This window comes from Sapajus apella, unplaced genomic scaffold, assembly GCF_009761245.1.
Source record: "Sapajus apella isolate SASKATOON/1434 unplaced genomic scaffold, GSC_monkey_1.0 scaffold4, whole genome shotgun sequence".
Taxonomy (NCBI): domain Eukaryota; kingdom Metazoa; phylum Chordata; class Mammalia; order Primates; family Cebidae; genus Sapajus; species Sapajus apella.
In genome coordinates this window covers 38,584,673-38,609,291 of record NW_022436944.1, presented here as the reverse complement: position 1 = coordinate 38,609,291, position 24,619 = coordinate 38,584,673, and positions in this window count along the sequence as shown.

Sequence of the window (24,619 nt, the reverse complement as noted above, 5' to 3'; positions counted from 1 at the left end):
CCTGGATGGTTGGCCTTTCTACTCAGCCATTTATCATCATGTAGGTCCAAAGAAATCCAGAAAATAGACAAATGCCAGCCCGCTCTGTTTTAGCGGGAGAAGTGCACAGGTGCTCATGGAAAGAAGTAGCAGCCACACTTAAACCATTGCCCCCTAATCCAGTAATTTCTCAATCTATCTTCATGTTCTTTCCTAAGGCAATTAATTGGCCACTTCTACAACCCGAATATTCTAGAGATAGGAGCCAGTTCTTCCCCAAAAAAACCCATCAACAAAGCAGTTGTTTCCACCTGGATCTCTTAGGCACACAAAGTCAGGTTTCAAGACAGAATTTTGCTAAACAAACATTAATGATTGATTCTCCATCCTGCCTTAACTTGTACGGCATCTCAGGAAGTCTTGGCTCCCAGGAAAGGCCATCATGGTGAGTGAGAATAGTGAGGGGTGTAATAGAAGATAATGGAAGAGTTTAAAATAATCTTTTGCTCATTTTGACTTTTTTTTTAAGTTGAGATTTGTTCACAAGTTATTAGCAAGAATTGCAGTATTTAAATAAACCTCATAAATTGTGCTGAAACATTCTGCCTCAGTTTTTACATTCTCCAGTTTTAATTTGTGATTTTTTTTTCAAATCACAACTTCAGCACATTTGTAATTTTTTTCCAGCTCACCCAAGCAGACTAAATAAATGCTGTGACTATGCCTAATGGAATGATTTTTATGAGCCTACCACATGAGATGGAATCAAAACTGCCATATAATTTGGTGTTGTCTGGTAAGGAAAAGGTTTTCTACAACATCCATTCATCTTTAAAAAAAAATGAATTTCAAGTTAGAAAGAAGGGCTATAAAGAATTGGGCCCTGGAATCCAGGCTCCACAGTAATAAACATGTTCTTTGGAAGGTTTGTGTCTGGGAGCCTTCTCTTTTCATCGGCCAACATAAAAGTTGTTTCAGCAAGAAGTAGGGAACAAAGGAAGACTTTCATTTACAAAAGAAAGTTTAATGGCACAGTGTCTGTGAGGAACTTTTATTTATGCTGCACCTGGCATTATTTTTTAACTCTCTGTGGAACAGAGTTGCCTGTGCCAACAAGGACAAGAAAATAGTATGTTTCTATAACTAGCACATAAACTTTTGTCATGTACATAAGAACCCACAGCTCCCATCAGCTGTGTCAATTTTTTTGGAGGACTCTAGCAGAGAGAAGGCACACTTGAATTATGTATGGGAGTAGGGCTGTCTCCCAGCTTCTCCAGGTAGAGGATGGTCACTAGAAGCTCAGGTCTGAGCCCTCTGCAGTGTGTGCCAGCTCACCACTCACTTGACAAACAGTGCTTGCCTATCTCAGGGCAAATATTTTTTGAACTAGCCCTGTAAACAGCAGAGAGATAAAGCTGAGTTGAATAAATCTTTTAATTCATTGCATAACACCTTCCGGTCATGGTAAGACTTTGGAGTTTTTAATTACAAAATCTCTAACTTCATTATCTTTCCTTTTTTTTTGTCAAAGAAAATATAATCCAGGTATGTAGTTGTGTCTTGCTGTCCTAAAGAGTGCAAGTCCAGTTATCAAGATGACCTCATTCAGAATAGAGGGAAACACACAGGACTGGGAGTCCAGAAACCTGGGCTCCAGGACCAACTCAGCCACGACCTGGCTGCTGTGTTTCTTTGGACATGTCACTTCATCTTCTTCTTCTTCATCACAACGTCCTCCTCAATACAAGAATCTTGGCTGAGATCATCTCAAATTTCCATTCCAACTCTTAAAAGATGAGTCCAGGATTCTCTAAGAAAAGCCTAGCTTTACTATCAAGCACATTTTAGTTGGATGTGAAAAGCATAATTCTGATTCATGTAAATGCCGATTATTAAGGAAAAGAAAGTTTTGAGCTACAAAACCTGCATCCTCTAACCATCAGCGATAGTAAATCTGCAGGCTCAATATTCTGCCATGCTCAGAAAGATCCAGATAGAAAGCTAACTGGGTATCAAGACAAAGTCTAACAAAGACATCCAGTGGCAGGTTATATGCCGAATTTGCTCTCAAAGAAAAGAAGAAAGAGAAGATGCTTTTAATCCATACTACAGCCTCCTACAGTTCAAAAATGAGAGTTGGGATTAACCTCTAGCTAATTTTAAATTAAGAAAAACATAATCTTTTGAAACACATGAAATCTTAAGTCAGCATCATTTCTGGTTAAATATGCTGTTACCACAAAGAATCCAGAATATAACTGCAACATTTGAGGTCCCAAATATTAAAAGTACAGCTTTTCCGTGTGATTTTCAAACTTTTAAAACCCAGCTTAATCTCTCATGCTAACAAGTGTGTAATTTTATAAATGGAAATGATACTTTTACCCCTCTTCCCTAAAATCCTAATCTCTCTCTCCTTCTGCCCGCTCTCCATTTCACCATGGAACAACTGCCGATTGCCTGGCTTTCCAATTGCCGCAGCCCCAACCAGGTCAGCCAAGAGCGAAACTGAATACACCACCGAACACTGAATTGCAGGAGTGTCCATAAAAGCTTGTTGCATAGGCGAGTGAAAGAAAAGCTTCCAATTCAAAAAAAAAAAAAAAAAAAAAACACTTCTCTTAAAGAGGCAGCTTGCAGGAGAGCTGCCGTGCACACCCACTTTTGGGTCACGCGTTCATTCATTCCCTCAGCTGCCAGCAGTCATTCACTCCAAATGGAGCCTAAGCATTTCCTGGGTAGGTAGGCCACAGTCTGAGCATGTCAAAGCCTTTCTTTGTCACTGGAGCTTTTAGCTACATTCCGAGTTTCCATGCACCACACACTTAGTTGAAGCCACATGGAGTGGGACAAAAAAAGAAGTCCACAGATGTATGGCTAGCTTTTATGTCCTATAGGGATACCCTTGAAACATGTTTAAAAATGTCAGTCAAGACATCTGGTCAGCTGTCCTAATCCATATTGGGGTTTTTAGGATACGGTTATGCCCCAATATGCTCTGAACATTGCCAATATGCTTTCTCTGCAGAAGCAGCAGTATGTCCCCTTTGGTTTCTCAGTTCATCCCCAGCACTGGTGTTTATAGTGTCACGTACTGAGCAAAATGAAAAACCACATACTGTATCTCGTGTGTCTGGCTAATGAAATGGGTCAGACAAACCTTGTGTAATCAGAGACTCGGGCCGATTGGCTTAGGTCGGGTCCATCTTGCAGACTGCAAAAGAATCAGCTGTCGCCAGTCCATGCGGCAGATGGACAGTTTGCATCGATTTCCAGGCAGGCGCCAAACCCTTTAGAAGCTTTGGCAGCCCAAGCACCATCAGGCAGCAGCCTTTGATGTCCTGCAGATGGCTGTGGCAGCCATCTTGCCTTTGCATCCTGAGAGGCCCAAGTCTTACTTTCAGGCAGCGTTCACTCTGGCCTAGCCCAGTGGTCAGCCAGAGAGATGCAGCCCTGATCTAAGAGGCACCTGCCACTAGCCAGAACCTTCTGCCAGCTTCTACTTCTACGTGGATAGCAGCTAAAATGTTCTTTCTTTAAAAAAAAAACAAAGGAAAACACACACACACACACACACACACACACACACACACACACGCACGCACGCCCTTGGTCTGATTCCTCCTGCCTCAGATTTCTGGAGGTGACTATGCCTCTTTATCTCTTCCCAAATCACTCCTAATCCAACCCCTAGATGGTAATTTTTGTTTCTTCCCTTGTTAAGTAAAAGCTTGTCAAAACCTTTCACCACATCGACTTCCGTGTAGATGACAGGGGCACCTAGATGTTCCTTTAAACCCAAACAAAATCACAAAGAGAGAGGAACCTAAAGTACCAGCTGTTTCCTTCTTCCCCAAATTTCCTGAGGTCAACAGTGCCTGTTTTCTCCTTCCCCGGACACAAGTTTAGCCCCCAGACAGTCTTAGGCTTCCTCTTCCCCTGGCATTGCCACCCAAGGTGGCAGCAACCAGCTAATTTCAGAATAATCAGAATTGCAAATTGGAGGGTTTTAAATTTGGTGTCCATTTAAAGATCCCCTCAGAGGTCTGCTTCATCTGGATCTGACTTGTCCTAAGCCCTAAAGCAGAACACAACATTGTCTTCATGGTGGTCACACTAATCTTGCACCATGAATAGCCCAGAGTAATCTGTTGAAAAGCTGAGCCTGGAGGTCTTCCAAACAGAGCCCTCGCACATTTGGTAGGAGCAGTTAGGAATTCTGACTGGCACTATTAGTCAGAAGCCATGTCACTGCACCCTAGAAGCAAGAGTAGGTGTCTCCCGTGCCCATAAGCTCAACATAGAAATTTCTACTTCCCTCCACCCCCTTGGTAGAGCAGGGCAGGAAGAGAGAAGTTTAGAGCAAGTGGCTGAAAAAAAAACAAATTCAGCAAAAATAAATTCAATAATGTGTGATTTCCAGCCACTCAAAAGTAATAGAAATATTTGGTAAAAATATATAGATATAAATTGCCAATTAATGCAAACTGGTTAAAGCCAGTAAATGGAAAAAATAAAAAGTTAATTAGAGCTTTTTGAAGCTTTGTTACATATACATCATTTGCAGGTGCTACAAAAGTGAAAAATAACCATTATAATTACTAGTATTCAAAGATTCATATTTTTCCCATGTAATTTATTTAGGATTATCAGTTTCCTTGTAGTTATACAAAAGGCCTGTCAAGGTGTTTCCCACGTGTTTGGCTCGTGTGTGTTCCAAAAACAAGCCAAAATGCTGTTGTATTTCACCCAGTACAGGGAAGCTACTCTGAGAAAAAAAATAGGCCAAGTTTTACCTGGATCTCTGTCTTGGTTAAATTATCTTACGTATGTTTTAATTTTTTTTCTTGTTCTTTCTGTCTTTATCTCTCTCTCTTTCTTTGTTAAAATACATCTGTGTTTGTTGACTGCCCCAGATTATATCTAAGTGAGGAGTGGGTGTACCAGCACCTGGTATAGTATATGTAGCTTAACAATACGTATCATTACATTATTTACGGCTCATTTTATGTTATTCAATAGTAAACTGCAAATTAACCCTTCAAAAACCAGTCAGAGAAAAATGCTCCGTTAGGCTATCCAATGAAAGCTTTTGTTCCCCAGCAGAATTGTTAAGAGTACATCTATAACGGTATTCATAAACACGGAAGTGTGTTCATTATAGCAGGGATGCCCACCAGAGCCAGCTAATTCCTCTCTCAGGAAATCTGTTTCATAATGATATTCCTTACTACACCACACTTGTACTTATGCTGATAGCACAGGTTATAAAAGGGACTTAGGACGGGAGTCAATTAATGTACTGGCTCTTTAACCTCCTTTATTAGAGTACGTTAGACACCAAAGGGACTCAATGTTATGCTGCTGGCAGTAGAAACACCCAAGCGATAGCATTTCATGCCGCCTCAGCCCTGTCTTCAGCTCACAGGCATACATATCATGATGTGACCTCATTAGCCACTGATTCAGCTACAGGCGAACACAGAGGGTACGAGTGGTGAAAGTGGGTGTCAAGAAAGTATCTTTCTCACACCTGGGAAAAGAAATAGCCATCACCAAAGCTGACCTCAGGGTCCATGGTATTTTTCACTTGACTGTCTGATAAGCTGGATCCTCTAGATCAAGTTCTACTAACTTTTGTCCACATTTGGGGGAACTGAAGCTCAGAAAGGCAAAACAACTAGCCTGAAGTCACTCAGCTTGTTAGGAGCAGAACTGAAACTGGAGAATTCAGAGTTCCTGATTCCTAGAAGGGAGCTCCCACTGCATGTCCTGATGCTTTTTCAATACAAAAGGCAATCATTAATAAACAATTATTAAAGACGCAACTCAGGGAAGGGAAAGGAATAGAAGTATAAATGTAAAGTTTTAAAAGATAGGATTTTAAACTGGGTTGTGGGAGAGAAAATACAAGTTTCCAGTGAGTTCTTTGCAAATAAGAAATTTGATTTCTCTTTTTCTCCTCTAATTTGCATTAACAGAAAAAATAAATGTATGTGTTGGACCAAATTGAATGCATTTTTAATAATGTGGAATTTTCAAAAAGAAGGAGTCAGTATAATTTGAGGTGAGAAAGAATCCTACGTTACCACGCTACCCAAATACTACGGCTAACCTTTAAAGAACCCAACAATGTCTTGTTGCTAAATTAATCAGTCTCAAGATTATCAGCAATTTAGCTACATTTTGTTGGTAATTAGCTTGATAAATTAAGATCTGCAATAGAAAACATGACATCTTATTGTTCCCAAGGTTTTATGGTATTTTTCTAAAAACAGCAGCTTTCTTTTAAAACGTTCATTTCTATTACAAGGAGACAGACAACAAAACCCAAAGTTTCCCGAGTCTGGCTCCAGACAACAAATGTCTGCCCCAGCTCCACTGGGCAAAATATCAAAGATTAGCCATTCATACTGCAAACTTCGAACGTGTGATTTAAAATAATATTCAAATCTTAGGGCTGTGGGCAATGGCTTCTAGATAGTGAGAAACTATGAGTTCACTTCCTTAATGTTCTCTTTTCTTTTCTATAATCATGAAACAATGAGCTGGTGGAGACCTATTTTGAAAAATGGTGGAACATGCAGAGATGTTTTCATGTTTATCTGAATGGCTCTCTGTGTACTAAGAGTGCAAAAATGGCAAATTAGAAGCTGGGCTCTTTTTCATCAAAACTGTCCACAAACAAGATGATTTCTTGGGGCTAATTTCCATTCAGGGGATAGTGAGAGTTATTTTAAATGACCAAAGCCATTTCAGAAGGGTAAGAGCGTATCAACATGTCCACAGGATCAGAACTGCTCGTTCTCAAAGACTTGAAATGCTCCAGAAGCGCTAGTGATACAATTCTCTCCCTTTCACCATGAATGGAAATGAGAAAAGGTATCTTCCTCCGAAACATGCTAAAAATATAGCAATTACCCGATACAGATGTGATGTTATAAACTCCTATTCCAAAGCATTCTGTTTCAGCCATGATTTCCATTGCAGAAAACTGTACTAATAGAAACATCCCTATTAATCTGAATTTGAGATATTTTATACAATGTATATTACCTTTCTGCTGCCTGCAACCTTCTGCCAGGTTTTTTTTTTTTTCTTTTTAGGAGGTGCTTTGAGGGGACCATACCATGAGAACAATACACAGCTGCTGCTGTATAGAGATATCTAATTGTCAATATTGTGGAAATTCTACAGCTTATTACGTGCATTCAGTCTAATTCTGGGCAAATTGCCAGTCACTTCAGGGACAATCAAGTGAGCCACATTACACGTGGTACAGCATCACAGCTTTAAGATACCCGGCTGTTTTGCCTCTGGCCAGAGAATGTTTGTACCAGTGCTACCGAGTGAAGGGGGGTAACTACAAATAAAATAAAATTTGTATTTTTTCAAGTGGGCTGCATTTCAAGCCCAGATGTTAGTAATGAAAGATTCAATTTAAGGATTTAAATTACAAATAAATAAAGTATGAAACAGATGTGATTTTTAAGGAAGTTCAAATTATCCAGGAAGAAAAATATCTCTGTGCATGACAAAGTAATAGGGATTGTCTTGAAGAGTCTGTTGAAAACAATCTGCTAAGCGCAATTCACCCTTAGGACAGGATTGGTTTGGAATGGGAAGGACTGGTGGAGCTTGTCATTAAACAAAAATTGTGTTTAATAAAACTTTATAACCGTGATTAATCCTATGAGGCCCTAAAGGAGTTTGCAGTTTCTGATAAACACATTTTCCTTGTTTGCAATGGTAATGATATTTTGAAGTGAATGGAATAAGAACAAAAAAACTCTAAGGGTAGAAAAAGGAGGGTTTGGCAGGTACCACCTAGGCAGAAATTACAGGGACATGTAAGAAATAAGGGCTAGCCATTAGGAAACTGTTTTGATGTGTGTGTGACACATGTACCTAAAGATGGGTGTAAATATTACTGAGAAACAAAGCTATTGAGCAGGCAGTAATGGAGCACATCTTTATTTATACAGACAAGCTAATACGGCTTTTTTAAATTCTAAGCTGATCATTAGGTTTGCCTATCAAAAGGATGACAGTGATATCAGACACAATGTCTCATATTTGGAGACTATCCTATAAAACTGAAATCAGAAAGGACCATCCAAGAGCTTCTCTGTCAAGTACAGTAGCCACTAGTCACATATGGCAATGTATATTTAAATTTTTATTAATTAAAATTAAATAAAATGCAATATTCTACTCTCTCATGTTAGCTATATTTTAAGTACTTAATAGCCACATGTGGCTAGTGGCTACCATATTGGATAGCACAGATAAAGAAGAGTTCCATCAGTGCAGAAAATTCTACTGGACAGTGTTGCTTTGGAGCAACGGAGGAAGATTAGATTTGGACATTAATTTGGAATTCAGAGTTCAATGCTTAGTTCTCTTTTTTTCTAGCCGTGGGGTCTTGTGCCACTTGGTTGTCCTTCATCAGCCTGAATCTCAAGTACACCTGTGCGTGTAGACACGCACCTACATACCCAGATACTGAAACAAGACTGACAAAGATAGCAATTACAATAAACTGCAGGAGCCCCCAGGAAAAACCCAAGCCACAAGCCCAGCTCCGCCGACTTGATGTCTCACGCCTGTCAGTTATCTCCAACAAGTGACTGAGGACAAACACCACCAGAATCTCATTATTGATGTATACACGTCGTAAGAGTGCTGTAGCACCGACAACCAAAAGTTTTGCTAATCAAAAGCCTGCAAAACTAAATCATTTTGTGGGGAATGTGGAGGTGGAGATTACAAACCGCAAAACAATAGGGCTTTAATGAGACAGCCAGTTCAGGGGAAAAAAGCGTTAATCTTTTGACATATAAGCTCTAACAATTGCATAGTGTGTGGTGTGGGGGGTGGGGGGGATCTTATCTCCTGGGCATCTCCCCTAGTGCCAACTTAGCATCCTCAGAGTGCCAGCTCGCACACAAACCCACCCTGGAAGAGCAGCACAGCTTCTTTGTGCACGGGGCATCATCCCTGTGCCACATGAACTTTTTCTGACTCCTCGGAACTGCCAGCAGCCATTTCACTTGGATTCTGGCTGTGACAAAAACAGCACTGCCTTTCTGGCATCAGATGGAAAATGTAATTTTACAAAAACTTGAAAGTCAAAACCTTTCAAAAGTCAAGATCCTTCAGTATGTGCCAGAATAATTTTTGAAAGACTTTTATAAGGTCTTCAGATTCTAAGAGCACTTTCAAAATGTTTATGTTTTTCTCTTATAGTAAAATAGATGGCTTTCTGTCATCTCTCACACAGACTTCACCTCATTCTCTGTTTGTTGAAGGATTTTTGTTTTGCAAGTCACACATATTTCTCTATCAAATATATTAAAGTAATGCAAGTACTTAAAGAAGCCTAGGATATTGGAGCTAAATGGGACTCCAGAGATGGATCCACAACAACCATGTCCACAGACAACCCAGACATTCATGAATGGGCTACGGCAAACATGAATTTTCTATAGTATATAAAATTGTGTATGGAAATTTTTGTGAGAAGAGGATCCATAGCTATTATGATATCATCAAAGACCAAAGAAAGGTAAGAACCATTGATCCAGCCCATTCTAAGTAAGAAAACAGGCTCAGAGAAATGAAGCGACCTTCTGAAAAGTCATACCAACTAGTTTGTGACTCACGTCAGACTAAAAAGTCTTGTCTAGATTCATAATCCACTGCAATTACCACTAAAATGATTGCCTTTAATTTTTTCTTGCCTATAGGTAATCCACATGCCGAACTGAATTTAAAATTTCTGTATTTATTGTAAGGTGAAAAAGCCAAAAAAATCACAAATGAGGAATTTGGATTTCAAGGAAATGTTCAATTGTAGGTGTGTTGTGTTCTGTGTTACTGCTACACAAATTTTTACTTAGTTACCTACATTGAGGTACATTTAGGGAATTCAATGTTGCTTAGAAAAGCTTAGCTTTTTGCCTTTCTCCAAATTTTAGAACTATTTTTAGAAAAATTACCCACCACTAATTATTTCCTAGAGATGTAATATGTTTTTTAAAAATAAATTCATTTACTGGGTTCATCTATATGCATTAAATTTCGGATGCAGATAAGCACATGGATTATCAGGAAATGCATGTGTGTTAACATTACTTGCTTACTAGAAATTTTTAAGAGGTTAAGGGGAAAATTTATTTGTTTTTTAATTGAAATTTTTAAGACATTTCATGTGCATCTATTTCTTTTGCACCATGCTGGTTAAGGGTCCAGGTTCAAAACAGATGAAAGTGGACTTAATCTTGGCCCCACCCTTTACAATCCCACAAGCCCTGGGACCTTTAATTTCTCCAAATCTCACTTTTCTTGTCTGTACAGTGGAGATAAAATAAGAGTGACATCATAGAATGGTCTTAAAACAATAAGTTCAAGGGCTTTGCAAAGTGTATGACACAGAGAAAAGGCTCAGTAAGGGTTAACTCATGATTGCAACAAATTTTAGATGCCAAAGGTCAGTCATTTAAAAATATACAAAAAGACCAGTAAATCCATCATAGTGGGTTGAATGGTGCCCCCCACCAAATAACATATTCACATGCGACTCCCAGAACTTGTGAATTTGACCTTATTTGTAAAAATGGTCTCTGTGCATGTAATTAAATTAAGGATCTTAAAATGAGATTATCTTGGATTATCTACATAGGCGCTAAATCTAATAAGTGTCCTTATAATATGACACACAGAGGAGACACACATGGTAGAAGAGGAGACGCAATGTGGAGATAGAGGCAAAGGTTGAAGTGACGCTGCCACAAGCCAAGGAACATCAGGAGCAGCCAAAGCTGGAAAAGGCAAAGAAGGAATCTCCCTGAGAGCCTTCAGAGGAAGTGTGGGCCTAACAACACCTTGATTTTGAACTTCTGGGCTTTGGTACCGTCAAAGAATAAATCCTTTTGTTTTAAGTCACCAAGTTTACGGTAATTTGGTATAGCAGTCACAGGAAATGAATAAATCCATTATGCCTTATGTGAAATTATAGGCATTATTGATACACACATCATCTACCACAGTATAAAATTGGGATTGTTTTTAAGAGGATCTCACAAATAATGAAATATTTGATCTATATTTAACAAAACTGGCAGAAAGTTAACCAAGGGACCTCACACCCCTTGTAGACTTCCTTGACTTTCAGATCTACCTTCCCCTGGGGCTGCAGCACAGTTGACACAGTACGCAGAGAGTATGTGGTCACTTCAGAAACTCACCCTCTTCTCCACTCCCCGGGTTACTGTTATCTTGTTTTTCCTCAGTGACAACAGACCTGCATGGAGTATGTCAGTCACTTGGTTTCACAATGAAGAGAGGAACAAGTAGTCAGTTAGATCCAGGGATGAACCCATCAGCCAAATGAAAGAGACAAGCTAAGGAAAGGGAGGCCCAAGAAAGGCACATGCTGATTAAGTCCTGCAGATGGAATTGTTCTTCTGCCTATTTTGATGTTTCAGAATAGTAAGAGTGGTGCTCAGAAGAAGAAAAAAAATGTAAGCAATTCTATTTCACTCTATTGCGAGTAGGTTAAATAATAATCTCTCCAAGAATGTTTACTGCCTATAAAATGGCATTGCCCAAACAGTACTCAGCAATGCCACACCAATATCCTCTTGAACTTTCCTTCAACCAAGATTTTTTTTTAAATGAACATTTCCTTTCAGACACCTATGCAGAAAGACTTCTCAGTAAAGAAGACTTCTCAGTGAAAGATTTTCAGTGAAAATGGTCAAACCCATTTTGTCACCTGCCCTAATAACCAATCTGATCAAATGCATGGCCAATGAGATCATGTTGGTGCTTGGCTCCTCAGATCCCTTTGATAGAGTCTGTGTGCCTGTTCCTCAGCTTCTGTCGTCTTCACTCCCAGGTCACCAGTTACAACTGTAACCATCTCCAGGGAAGTACTACCCTTCCAACACAAGGGCTGCTTCACTTCCCATGCTGAAGCTGGAAGCTCCTGGGAGTCTACAACAGCTCCTCCCACTACCCTCGCCTCACACCCACCCAACAGTCAGCAGCCAGTCCCTCGCCCCATATCACTGAACAACGTTCAGTTCAGGCCTATATTAGTCATGCTGAATGTCACATGACTACAAAGCAATGCTCCTGCCCCTGTACCTCTAATCACCCTAGGAGGCTTTTAGGTATTTTCATAGAAATAGGTGATTAATAGATAGGTAGACAGGCTGGATGCAGTGGCTCATTCTTGTAATTGCAGCACTTTGGGAGACCAAGGCAGGCAGCTCACTTGAGCTCATGAATTCGAGACAAGCCTGGGCCACATGGCAAAATTTTGTCTCTAGTTTTGTAGATACTACTTTTTGTATCTACAAAAGATACAAAAAATTAGCCTGGCACGGTGGTGTGCCTAGAGTCCCAGCTATTTGGGAGGCTGAGGTGGGAAGATTTCTTGAACCCTAGAGGCTGAGGCTACAGTGAGCCATGATCAGGCCACTACACTCCAGCCTGGAGAGCAAAACAGTCTCAAAAAATAGTAACAGGTAGATAGATTAGAGAAAGAGACAGACACACAGACATTTATCTTCAGTGATAAAAAATATTTGTCCTCTGAGAGTAAATTACATCCTTAAAGCAGACAAAAGGCTAATGAACAAGGTGATGGACTAAGTAAGCCAAGTAACCCTGTCTTGGTCCAAAAAGAGCTTACGTAAGAAAAATAATTACATAGATCGTCTTATGTGGCTCATAAACTAGCTCTAAGAAACACTACAAAATATACAGAACATTCCAGACAATCACAGGACCCCCAGGACTTCGATGTTTTTCTTGTTAAGTGTCTGTTAAAAAGTCTGTATCCTTGATTCTCAACCTCACTTTGTGTGAATCATGTCAACAAACAGACCAAACATATATGCCATTCTGAGAAGAATGCATTCGATGAAGAAATCTCCTTAAATTTTCTCCTGTAATTAAAAAAACAAACAACAACAACATCAAAAAAACAGAGTTCTCAGTCTTTGTTGCTTTTTGGTCAAGAGTTTCAAATCAGGAAGGAAACTACCAATGGGACAAAAATGGTAGGAAAGACAGATAAGAGTGGGATAAAGAGGAAAAAAAATACCCTCTGAGAGAACAGCAGGCAGAGGGAATAAAGTAGATATTGGAGAGAGAGAGAACAGAAGAGAACAAGAACCAAGCACTAGACAAAGTCAGGAGTCCTGGGTTCAAATTCTGAAATTCTGTCCTACTAATTTATTCAAATCATTTCGCCAACCTGAGCCTAGATTTCTCAGCTGCACAGTGAGCATAATAACTCACTCTCAGGGCCCTGAGGATTAGTTGAAATAAGGAATGTACAAATGTTTAGTGAACTGTAAACACAGGAAATGTTAAACATTTTTATTATGACTAAATATTAGTATTGTTTGAGTATGTGTGCCCATCCCTACCCCCATGCCAACTTTATCACCTACATGACAAGGAGAATTCCTCTTCTGTTGTTCTTCCCATGCCCTGCTCCAGAATCTGTTTAGCACCTTCTGTGGAGAGTTCATCTTCCCCCAACTAGTTCCCTGAGCTTTTTAGATGAAAAATTGGGGGAGTAGAGAAAAAGATAAGCAAGAAGATGAAAAAGAAGGAAAGAAAAATGGCTAACGGTAATTTAAACAACAAAGTACTGAAGAAGCAAGAGAGAGATAAGAAGAGAAGTAGAAATGTATGTTGGAGGCAGAGGAGTCTCTAAGTGATTTGATGGGAAAGGCACTGGAATGATTGTAAAATGAGAGGGTTGATTGAAAAGAGCTGCTATGAACTGTTGTATTTTGGTCTTACTGCAGATTTCCAAAATTAAAATAGAGAAGAGAATTCCTTTTTAATTAGCTTTGGCTTTGAAAATATGACTCTTGAACAAGATGTGGCTTCCAGACTGAGCCAGATATAAACCCAGATTTATAAGGGTTATAAACTGTAGCTAGTTGGACTGAGCAGTTTGAACTTATCAAGGTATAAACATGAAATTATTTTATTTTTCCAGGAACTACTACCAACTGTGATCACTAAACCTCCCAATTTTTCCTACAGATTGGTGGGCATCCTTAATGATACTTCAGCCTGATTCCATAACTTTATAATCACTCTCAGTTTAAAAAAAAAAAAAAAGTCCCTTTTGGGTTACTAATAGATAATCTTTACTGCTTAAGAACTTGTGTTCAATTCAGTCTTCCCACTGCCCCCATATGTCGCAGTAGTCTACAGACAATATTATCTTCTCTGTCTTTCCTATATCTCCTTCTTCCTTACACTTATTCTTCTTGTGTCTCCATGGGAAGGAGGAAGAGAAAGTTATTTCCTTTTGTGGCTGCCGTGGCAAATTGGCTGTCTTCCTTGTTGGCCAAAGGTACTATTCCCTTACATGAACACCCCCAACTTGGGCTGTTCCTGGATTAGGTGTCTGATCTGTCTCATGGTCCACATAGTCCATGTGAGGCAGACAGAGGTCTCCTTTGACCCCATTAAGGGACTGGGGGAAATCCATCCTTATCATTCTCCCTGCCTTAGTGGTTCCTGAAAAAAATGCAATGTGTATCTTCCACTGACACCCAGCAGGTGCTCTCTAGTGCATGAGTCTCTTTGCCCCACATTGCAGAGGTACCCTAAAAGAAGTCTCTAATATCATCTATACTCTGTATTTCCAGTTCTAAAATCTATAGTTATGATGATCTATTTTTAGTATCACTGAGAAATTAGGAACTCAAGAGGGCAACTCATTTCCTCCCTCAGCACCATCATACCATCTTCCCCCTCTACTCTACCCCTGTACTTTTCCCTCACTTAGATAGTACCAGGAAAGATCAGCAGCTCCAGTGGCTTGGCCAGTGCCCAAACCAGGAACAAAATGCTAGCTTCTTTCTCTCTCTCTCAGCTTCTGAAAACTAGACCAGGTGAATACATGCCCCCTTGGGAGGAGAGATGAGTGTCTTTGTACATCTGTGCTGCTTTAACAAAATACCTTAGACTGGGTAATTTTTAAACAATGGATAAGAGCTGCTCCCTGCTTCCAAGATGGTACCTTGTGGCTGCAACCTCCAGAGGAGACAAACACTGTGTCCTCACATGGCAGAAGGGACAGAAGGGCAAGAGGGGCCTAAACTAGTTCTCTCTAGCCCTTTTATAAGGCACTAATTTGTTCATGACAGTGGAGCAGATTACATTTCCAGGCTCCTTTGCCAGGAGGCTTACAATTACAGGTTGAAAGAAGGAAGGAAGAAGACACTTAACTCTCAGGCTTCCAGCTCCAGTCTGTATCATTCCAGCAGTAAAGGACAGCTATGGTTCCAAATCCCTGACTCTTTTGGCACTCATGGTATCAGTCTTATCACACTGCCTCAGCAGTTCTCATAGCAGCCATACTAGTGCTCCATTCCACCCCCATAATTCTAGCATCAGCTGGCCTTGCTCTTTTGCTGTCTGAGTGCCAATCAAGCCTTCCCACCTGCACTGTTGGCTGTGCCCTCCTAAAGCTCAGAGCACCGACCAACCATGGCTCCCCCAGAGATCTGAATACCTGGCCCTCAAATCTCCCTTTCACAACTTAACCACTTGCCCTGCAGAGGCTTCTCCTCCAAGCTTCCAACTTCTGGTAACACTTCCTCTTCCCTCTCCAGTAATACCTGAGTTTCACCCCCAGAGATTCTTAATTAATTGGTCTTAGGTATCGCCTGGGCATCAGGACGTTTAAACACCCTATTATGCAGCCAAGGTGGCGAATCATTGCAACAGGCATTGTACAAATAATGAGAAAAGTTCACACAGATGCATCCACATTTTGTCATACTGGCTCTCTAAGACCATCAGCACATTTGCAAAAATGTTGACCACAGGTAAGGTCAAAGCGAGGATGGCTGTGTATTAATTAATCCTTGAAGTCAAAAGGTAGGTAAGGAAATTACACACGCCCAACACTAACTTAGGGACTATGCAAGACACAAAGAAGTAAAAGACATGGTTTTTGATCAGAGTATTACTGTCATTTAGTTGGAGAAGTCAAGATTTCTTTGTAGTACTCACAAAGAAAGTAAAAAACTATGCAGAGACAATAATAAGATAGTTTATTACATAATACAACAAGGATAGTTCGGTTTAGTGTTAAAAACGACTAAACTCTGTTCCTCACACCTCATCACAACAGGTGAACACACTTGCTTCCACCTACAGGGGTCAAATTAGACTATGTGTGCTCTGCATCAGAATCACCAAGGTCCTTTTTAGGATTCTCACGCCCCATCCCATTGTCTCAGAGTTGGTGAGGCCTAGAAATCTGTATTTTAACATACTCTGCCAGGCGCAGTGGCTCACGCCTATAATCCCAGAACTTTGGGAGGCTGAGATGGGTAGATCGCTTGAGCTCAAGAGTTCAAGATCAGCCTGGGCAACGTGGCAAGACCCCATCTCTAAAATAAAAAAAATTTTTTAAATTAAAGAAAAACTCTCCAGGTGATGCTGATAGATGTAGTTTCCAATCATACACAGGAAAAAAAAAACTAGTTTAATAATTTACTTTATGCCATTTTTCTTTAGCAATCACTGCCTTGTATCTGTATCTGGGGTCAGGCATTTGGCATCCCACCCCATTACTCCCTCTCCTTGCCTGAGCTCCTGAGCTTCTCATAGCAAACTATTTTACTGGCTGCAGTACCAAACCACTTCTTCAAGACTTAACCAAGAATTCTGCACTGATCCCAACTCTAACCTCAGTGCTGCTGACCTTGGATTCTTCCAAGCCCACAATCTCCTAGAACATCCTCCATGCCTCTCACCTGCTTACCTTCCAGCCAGTCTTGCCTCAGGCTCACAGCAAGGCTTCTTCCTGCCATATGTGCTAACATCATCTGAGCTGCCCTTTCTGGGAAGTGGGGCTATGTCAATTTTGTAGGGGAGGCCATGGTGCTATTTTCATCCCCACTTTGTGATTGAGAAAACTGAGGCCCCACGGCTACCTTTGGAAGACTTAAAACCCTCCAGGAAGCCCTTGTGCAATCAACTAGCATTCATCTGGGTCCATATAGTTCTACAGCAAGAATATAGAGCACCAAGCATGTGCCAGGCATTTTATACATACTATCTTTCTCCCCACCCCCGTTTCCTGGCTCACTGACTTCTCTCCAGCCACACTGACCTCCCTGCTGTTCCTCCAAGATGGCAGGCACCTGCTGCCTCAGGACTGTCACCCTTGCTAGCCTCTGTGCTTGCGACGATCTTTCTGCAGGTATCTGCACAGCTGGGTCCCTTCCTTCCTTCTTCCTGTCTTTAGTCAAAGATCTTGTTCTCTGTGAAGACTTCCCTAACCAACCTACTTAATCAAAATTCAAACTCTCCACCACCAATCCCTACCTCTTCCCTATTATCTGTTTCTCCACAGCATCTATCACCATCTGACATACTTATTTACGCACTTTATGGTCTATCTCCTGCACAGTGGCATATACACTTCATAAACGCAGACTCTCATTCATTTTGTTCACTGCACAAAGTAGGCAGTCGATAAGCATTTGTTGAATGAATAAATTATATCATCTAGCCCTCAGTGTCCCTGCAAAATGAGTGTTATTAGTTCTACTTTAGAGATGAGGAAGCTAAGACAAAGAGAATTTAAGTAACTAGTCCTAAATCTAGAGCTGCCAGGCTTACCAAATAAAAATACAATATGCTCAACTAAATGTGAACATCAGATAAACAACAAATAAAGATTTTTAGTATAAACATGTTCGATGCAGTATTTTAGACATAACTTACACTTGGAAAATTCATTGTTTATCTAAAATTCAAATTTAACCCACCAACCCTGTAATTTAGCTGTAGCCCTACTTAAATCACACCATAAGCAAGAGACAGAGCTGAGAATCTCATCCACATTTCTGACCCCAAAATCCTGCCACAGTCTCTCATTCTGAAAAAAAAAAAATCACACAAACATAGGCCCATCTATCCTCACAAAGACCACTGATGATGAAGAAATGAGCTCTAAGGCCTTGCCAAAAGTTTTGGTTGCAGTTTCTGATATAGCAGTATCTATTCATCAGAGGGAAAAAAAAAAAGATCATTTTATCCTCATGGGCTGTCACTCTTATAGCTTTCATAAGCATTAAATTAATTTTAAAATCTAGAGCTTCTCAATGGAATTACAGTCCTCTAATTTAGTTGCCAGTTACTTATTCTGTATTAATAATCCCATTCTATGACTGGCCATTGGATATAGAGGGGTTGATCTCATAAAATGTTAAAGTAAACCTGTTTCCTTCCCAGGAGGACCCAGTGTGACAGAACATATTACAGAAGATTGACAAGAAAATATTTGGGGAGCCAGGACATTCTCTGGAACAGCATAAGATATTTAAATAACTGATCTGGAGTGAGGTGATACTTCACAGAAAAGAATGGCAGGCATAAAGAAAGTTTTCTGTGGATACTATCCTCCAACAAATCAACCAGGGAAAGTAACTAAATCTAACGATGTTTAGCTTCATCATCCCTCATTTAGATTTTCATTATCAAACATTTTTCCTCACCATTACCAGAAAGCATCATTTTCTAAGTATAAGGCTTATCATAACCATGGGGTATTCGAATCTTAGAAAAAGCAGAGTTTAGACCTCATGATCTTTTGAGTAACTTTAGGGTTTCAGAGTGTTTCTAGGTCTTTCCTAGGTAGATTTGCTCTAACCAGTGTGTTTAATAAATCACAAGCCTCTGTACAGACCCGGCTGAACTAGGATTGATGCACAGAGGACTTGGGAAGTCATTCTGCACATCAAGCAGAGGGCGGGGTGGTCCACAGGGCACCTCCTATAGAATTAGTCACATCTTGCTTTTTATGAGCCCAGAAATTAGTTCTACAGATGCTGGTTTACTGTCAAGACATTTGAGTTATTCCTCAAGGTAAATTATAAGTTCAAAACCTCTCATAAACTATATTTTATTAATTCTTAGAACATTCCCATGACAAATAGATGCAGTAGCTCTCATTACCTTTCTATCATACTTTTCCTTGACTTCTAAAAGCATGCATGCACACAGACACACACACACCCCACACGGTTATATACAAAACCCATATTAACCCATCTAAGCTCTTATCCTCCAATAGGGTGATTATTCAGGGATGGGCATGTAACCAGGGATAGACCAATCAGAGCCTTTCCCTGGAGTAATTCAAATTGACACTACCAAGGGAGGCCTCTTGCCTCTTAGGTCTCACAGCTAGAAGGATATGAACCCAAGGCTAAGGGTAATCATAATTTTTGGCATATAAAAACAGCTTTCTGCCATAGAAGAGAGTGAAACCAAGCAAAGACAAGCTAGACAGAGAAGGAAAAAGTGCATGGTAGAACCGCGTCCCTTGGGTAAGTTGCCCAGTTCCTCTTCAAGCTCTGGATTCAGATTCTGTTAGCTGATCCTGCATCCTTTCAATACAGCCTTTTTTTTTTTTTAACTTAAACTAGTTTAAGCTGAATTCCTCTCCCTTGCAACCAGACGAATCCAGACTTACACATAGGGAGAAAATATTATTTCCATTTTATAAATTAAAAATAAAACCTAAGGCATCAAAGGTTATGTGGCTTGGCCTTAACTGTGAAAATAACGTTAGACTTTGAAAGTGCTGCTACCCATCTGAAAATAAAGGCTTACGACACACCTCTCCTAGAGCAGCGACTTCCAGAGACTGCAATTCGCTGTAAGAAATACATTTTACACTATAACCCAGTATATACATATGTGTATGAAACAAAAATCTCACACAATACTTGCTCTTATTAAGTGTGATGCACTCTTTTATTCTCTATTATATTTCATTTTTTCAAATGCTGTTTGTGACCAACTAAATTGATTTTACCTCCCACTAAATTGATTTCACAACCCACTAGTGGGTCAAAAATTGTAACTGTTTAAAAATTTGTACCATAACTCTTTTCACAATATAATGCTAATTAAATAAACTTTCTCCACCTCCCATAAGTTTCCCTTAAGTGAAATTCAAGAATATGTGGATTTATTTCTGTATTCATTTGGTTTGAGCATATGCAAATTCCAAGTCATCCTGCTAGAAATTATTAGAAAAAGAGAGATTTGGAGGATAGAAAGAGAAAGAGGAAAAGCAGTAGAGCCTTAGAGCAAGATTTTGCCATCAAGTCAGCAGAGAGATAAAAGGACTGAGGTTATACAATGCCAACCTTGACTGAAGTCACCTCCTACATCTGTCCATTTCCAAGTTCAACATATTCAAATCAGGGTTTTTGGTTTTCTCCTTCTTCCTCTCCCCTCATCTTCTGAACTCACTATAGCACCACCACTGAGCAGAATGTTCAGGTCAAAAGGCAACTCCCCAAAAGTTCTGACTTCAAAACATATCCAAAATCCCACCAGCACTTCCACTGAGAGTGCCACTGAGATGGCCACTAGGCCATCCCTCTTTTTCACTTTGACTTCTGCATTAGCCTCCTATGCATGCCCCCACACACCTGCATTAGTCCATTTTCATCCTACTATAAAGAACTGCCCGAGACTGGGTAATTTATAAAGGAAAGAGGTTTGATTGACTCACGGTTTTGCATTGCTGAGGAGGCCTCAGGAAACACAATCATAGTGGAAGCCAAAGCGGAAAGATAGACCTTCTTCATAGAGTGGCAGGAAAGACAGAGAAGAGCAAGCAAGAGCGTGGAAAACTGCCTTATAAAACCATCAGATCTTGTGAGAATTCTCACTGTCAGGAGACCAGCATGGGGGAAACCACCCCCATCATCCAGTCACCTCCCACCGGTTCCTCCCTCAACACGTGGGGATTATGGGGATTACAATTCAAGAGAGATTTGGGTGGAGACACAGCTAAACCATATCACCACCTATGCTCCCACAATCTAGTCTCTACCGAGCTACCAGAGTCATCCTTTAAAAATCTAAATTAGATCATCTCACTCCCCACTTAAAACCCTTCAAAGTCTTCCCCTTCACATTTAAAACAAAACCCAACCATCTTCCCATGTCTCCCTCTTATGTCTCCAAGCTCAATTTCCTCAGTTCTCTACATCATGCTTCAACCACCTTGCCCTTCCTTGAATCTACCAAAGTCATTCCTACCTCCAGACTTTTATACTTCCTATTCTTTTTAGCTAAGACACCCTTTCCCCAGATCTCACTTCCCTCAAGTATTTGCTTAAATTTCCTGTCCTGGAGGAAGCCCTCCGGAATACCTCACCTAAAGTCGTCGCTGCCACCGAGAGTTCTCTATCCTCTCCCCATGTTTCAGGATCCTTCATTGCACTTACCACTACCTTCAATTATATGCCGTGTTTGTTTGTTCATGGTCTGTCTCCCTCACTAGAATGTAACTTCTGTGAAGGCAAGTGTTGGCAGTGACTCCCTGAAGAGACCATGAAATTAAGCTGCTGATCAAGCAAAGCTAAGGGCATTGCATACCACCAGTGTCTTAACAAAAACTTAGTGGGAACTCAGAAGGGAGAAGCGGGGGTAGGATATTTTTAAGGCTTGGTGATTCCTTTTAAGACAGGTATTTCTTTCCTTTTTTTTTTTTTTTTTAGACAGGGTTTGACTCTGTTGCCCAGGCTAGAGTGCAGTGGCACAATCTCAGCTCACTGCAACCTCCACTACTCAGGCTCAAGCCATCCTTGACCTCAGCATCCTGAGTAGCTGGGACTACATGCACATGTCACACTATCTCTGGCTAATTTTTGTATTTTTTGTATAGATGGGGTTTCACCATGTTGCCCAAGTTGATCTCCAACTCCTGAGCGCAAGAGATCCACCTAACTTGGCCTCCCCAAGTGCTGGGATTACAAGCTTGAGCCAAGACAGGTGTTCAATGCAGGGATTCTGATTGAAATTGGTAGTTTTTGGTACTGTAGTTTAGGATTAGTGAACACAGTGTACAAAGGTTTCAAGGTGGTCTTGAAGAGTAAATGGTCATCTGATAACCTAGTAAATGGTCATCTGATAACCTAGTTTTCCCTGTTCAGGGAAAGACTGTTATTACTCCCATGAGACCTAGTTTATTAGCTTATTCTTCAGGAAAAAAAATGGATTTTTTAAAGTTCTGGAAACAATCCATTTATTTACAAGTTGATCTTTCTGGACAAAAATTTTCTGGACTAATGAAGTCTTGTTAATACAGTTTTAGTTCTTAATCTATTAAGCTGTGTGGCTGTCTATGATTTCAGTTCTTACAGGGAACTTCTTTGTCTGAGTAAGTAACATAAAGTGTTTAGAATTGTGCCTGGCACATAATAGGCACTCAAGAAATATTTATTGTCATTATTCTGTAGCTGTTGTTGCTAACACTCCAGTGGAAAGTTCCTGTCAGACACACAATAAGTGTTTATTAATTAATTATTAACAGTTGGAAGGACAGAAGACACAACTAAATCAAATGTGTAAGATAGAGCATCTCAATGGTAGGGTCCTGCTCTCTCCTTATGGGTTCTGACATGGAGTTATTTGGGCAGCAATATCAAAAAGAATGTTAGAGAAATTATCTGCCACAGTGAGCCTAGTGGATTAAGTAAGGAATCTCCAATGCTTTCCGCTCATCAGGCATCCTTGTGCTGTGGGCCATGATGGAACCCCCACGATGGAATCAAAAGTTAAAAAGGCAAAACTGTTGAACTCACCAACAGGAGACAAGATGTGGATGACAGGGTCCTTCAATACACCTGCAACAAAGCAAACAAGTTTCCACAGTCTTATTAAAACTGCAGGGGAGAGTCTGCAAGCTTTCTATTAAGCAAGGATGGTGAATGGAAATTGATTTTGCACTAATAACGTAAGGTGTGTAAAATGCTATACATAAGGTCAAAGTATAATTTTTTATAGTTGAAAACATGACTCATACAAACATAAAGTGAACACCTGTCAAAGATTTATTAACTCATTAATGAGGGAGGCAGTAAGAAAAATCTAGTTCAGAGAGCAATTTGAGGAATGGGGTATTTATAGGTGTTTAAAAAGAAATGTTAGAATTATACTGCTAGGTTGGACACAAAACTGATTAATGTTCCACAGGGCAATAAAAACCATAACCTTTGGGGTTATCTTTGCTACTGGACAGAAATTATTTGCATCTCTGCCATAAAAATCTCCAAGTTAACATGTAACTTCACAGAGCTTGAGCTCTTAATTAATAGTAAATAGCAAAATCAAGGAAAGGTACATTCCCCAAGATAATTAATTACCCTTAGATGGCCTCATTAGATAATGCCCATGTATGACATTGAAAGGACATGCCTTATTTCCAAGCTTTGGAGAATTTTTCTGAACAATACTCTCATTTTAATTCATGTAATTTACAGATGTTTTCATAGATTCTCTCACTCTTACTCCTCAACTCTACAGTGCCCATAAAGTCATGTTTTTTTGGCCACAAACTCTATTATGAAGGAGAAGAAGTGGGGGTTTTTTGGTTCATGTTTTGTTATTTTCCAGGAATGTCATCTTCATGATTGAAAAGGATCATGGCATTCATGTTCCCTCCTTTCCCGGACTGCAGGCTTCTCAAGGATGAGACCAGGTCGGTTAAAAAACTTCAACATTTCCTTCCTCCTCAGCTACAAATTTCTTTTTTTTTTTTTTCTTTTTTTGAGATGGAGTCTCACTCTGTCACCCAGGCTAGAATGCAGTGGCTCAACCTCCACGATTCTCCTGCCTCAGCCTCCTGAATAGCTTGGACCACAGGCATCTGCCATCATGCCCAGCTAATTTTTTTATTTTTTAGTAGATATGGAGTTTCACCATATTGGCCAGGCTGGTCTTGAACTCCTGACCTTGTGATTCACCTGTCTCAGTCTCCCAAAGTGCTAGGATTACAGGCATGAGCCACTGCGCCGCCAGGTACAAATTTCTACCATCTAGTGATGTCTGATACATACTGGGAACACAATAATGACACCTAGATAAAGGAAAAACTAACCAAAGGAAAAAAATGTTATCCTTAATCAGGAAACAATTATGAAGTAATGTAACAGTTTAACACACAGGTCCAGCCTGAAACAGTTGCACAATGAAGCAACAGTTCAGCTGGCTGAGCCTGGCTGAGCCCCAGAGCTGCAGGAGGACATGGTTCTTTTAGGACAAATCAGCCTATAAGAAATGGGCTTTAGAGTAAGGCAAAGATTGCTCCAATCACCGTTTAGCCCAGGAGATACTTCTACTTCCAAACAACTAAGGTCTTTAAAATACCAACCTCCACACTTAGGGAAGGATCCTAAAAGAGAGATGCACTGGAGCATTGATTCTCCTGGGGTTTTATTTTTGTTTTCCTGTCATAAAAGAATTTCCTCAATAACTATAAAGAACAGAAACTGTAATAGAATCTGTGTTTGAGTGTTATACTTTTCAAGGTTTCTTTAAGAATCTGAGGTGGCTTAAAGTAAAAGATAACCCCCAAAAAAGGTATTTTTAATAGAAATAAGTGGTGTCAAAAACTGAAGAAAACAATGGTCCTGTACTGAAACCTAGCACTGAGCCTCCTGGTAGCCAGAGCTGGAAAGAAAATTTTACAACTTACCCAAACCTAATTTTCTAATAAGGAAACATACCAGAAGACAGAAATGTTTCACTAGCATTGAATTATATGAAG